The 2,500-nt window shown below is 39.0% G+C and overlaps 1 protein-coding gene across 1 annotated transcript in view; it reads right to left on the minus strand.

The window, feature by feature from the left end:
• LOC143022030 (uncharacterized) overlaps positions 1 to 2,500 on the minus strand; it is a 165,799-nt gene that overhangs the window by 152,467 nt on the left and 10,832 nt on the right. The gene's annotated exons all lie outside the window — the stretch shown is intronic.

The following is a 2,500-nucleotide window of genomic DNA, read 5'->3' on the forward strand; positions in this document are numbered from 1 at the left end:
TTTACAGGGAGAAGGTCCCGTGTTGGAATCATCTATACTTCAGTCTTTTGGCAGTGACAAGATTTGTAGATTTGATTCTTGTTGGCGAGAAATTTAGGTTTAAGAAATAGGCAAAAACAATTGGTTGTTTTAAAAGAAAGTTAGATAAATTTATGGATAGCGATGGCAGGTGGTAAAGGATATGGAACTGCCTAGTGTAGGCCTTATGGTCTCTTGCAGTCTACTCTATTCTTATGTTCTTATGACAGATGTATCAACGAGGACACTTAATTATGACCCACAAGTATAGCACATGTTTCCTTGTTGTTGCGTCAATGTATATTTTTCTATAAATATGAATTTATAAGAGATAATATGCAAAAATATAGAATATTACATTGTAATTATGAATATAAAACAAGAAAATATATAATGACTTAATTCCGAGCCATCTTGTATCAACGCTTAAATAACACGTAGTTTAATTCTTCTTTTCTTTTTCTCTTTGCTTTACCAGGGTGTGATGTTAAGGTATTTTACTCCCAAAAGAAATAGGCGACTTCCTAACCCGTACACCCTCCACCCCTTTCATCGCTAGAGCAAGTTAATGGCATCAAAATTTTTCCATAATGGAATAGACATTTTTGCACGATAGTTCATGCATTTTTTTCATGCTAACGATTTTTTTTTCGATAGGGGGGGAGGGAAGGTGAGAGGAAGGCATTTTTTCATAACGGTTGGGATTGGTCTTTTTTTTTTTTTTTTTTTGGGGGGGGGGTCTATAAGGTGGAGAGATCTGTCCTTTGAACGCACTTTTATCAAGAGAGGTTAATTCTTTATCCAAAACGTGTATCTCTCTCCTCTCTCTCTCCCTCCCTCCCTCTCTCTCTCTCTCTCTCTCTCTCTCTCTCTCTCTCTCTCTCTCTCTCTCTCTCTCTCTCTCTCTCTCTCTCTCTCTCTCTCTCTCTCTCTCTCTCTCTCTCTCTCTCTCTCTCTTTTTTTTTTGAGTTCTGTCAACATTTTTCAGGAAGACCTGAACATTTTTCATTACGGTTTGGACACTGACTTTTTACTGTTTTGGAAAAAATCGTAACAGATCTGTCGTTTTTTCACAACACAAGGGGCAATTTTTCATAATGAACAGGACACCTTTTTATTTTCCAAAAGTGGTGAAGATGTTTCCATAACGAGGAACAAAAATGACTATCACTGATCATTATGAAATGCTGTAACTGTCTACATATCAAAGACGGCTGAACTTTACAAATAGAATAACAATAGATAGATATATAAATGAATTAATGAAAATTAAGTAATACATATGAATAATTAAACAAACAGATAAATTCGAAATAGATTAAATCTCACAACAAGCAATCAATTATATTGAATGGTTCAATTTCATTTCAAAAATATTTCACATTAACGCTGACTATGATAACAAATCCTACAAACTGCCTGACATACGTCACTCCACTGGTGGATTTTCGTTGACAGATTGCCTAGTAAATGATTGGTGGATACGATCACGTTGACGTGTCACCGAAGCCGGCTGTTGAGGTCACCGTAGTGGATCTCATGACCTGAGTGTTGTATGGACTAATGGGTCTCTCGTTTACGTTACACTTTGATCATCACCACTACCACCGTCACCACCATCACCACCATCACCACCAATACCACCACCACCAACGACACCCTCTAGTCTACCACTACTACACCACTATCTACACAACCACCACTGTCGTCGTCGTCGTCGTCGTCGTTGTCATCGTCCTCATCATCATCGTCATCATCGTCATCATCGTCATCATCATCATCATCATCTCCTCTACCACCACTGACAGCAACAACAATCCCTCCTAGTCATCCCCTTCCTCCAGTCTCTCTTTTGTCACCTTCCCTACCCTTCCTTTTCAATCTCCTTTAGTGTCCTATGATCATCGATATACGACGCCTGAATTTCATGATTCAATTCAGTAGCGATACACAACTTTGCAGGCCAGTTTGCTACACACTTCACTTCTCTCAAAGGAATCCGGACTCTCGTCACGCACCCGACGGCCAGAATCTATCATAACTATTACTATCCTTCCTGTCAACAATGTCATACTCCTCACAATCCCTCCAACTATTTGCCGTAAGCGAGAGAGAGTGACCTCCATTATCGCTCCAACTGCCGCCGCCAAAGTAGCTTAAATACGGTTCCGGTGTCATTGCAGCCCATAGATGAATACTTTTACTCAAAGAGAATAATCTGTGTAGGCTGGTACCTTATTGAAAGTATCAGATGACAAACTTTATATATATATTCTGATTTTCGGATGGGTTTTGAGTGACGGCAGGTGATTTCATTCAGGTGTTTGGTAGCTACAGAACCCATTCAGTCCGACTCTGCCTGATAGATGAAGAAAATCATCCGGCGTGGTCAGGATGAATAATGATATACAATTAGTATCATATATACTACTGTGGTACCTGACCTAAGGTATATCAAAACAAAGTATATTTATCTTTCATT

This window comes from Oratosquilla oratoria, chromosome 43, assembly GCF_046742065.1.
Source record: "Oratosquilla oratoria isolate Oo_2021 chromosome 43, ASM4674206v1, whole genome shotgun sequence".
In the NCBI taxonomy this organism is placed as follows: Eukaryota; Metazoa; Arthropoda; class Malacostraca; order Stomatopoda; family Squillidae; genus Oratosquilla; species Oratosquilla oratoria.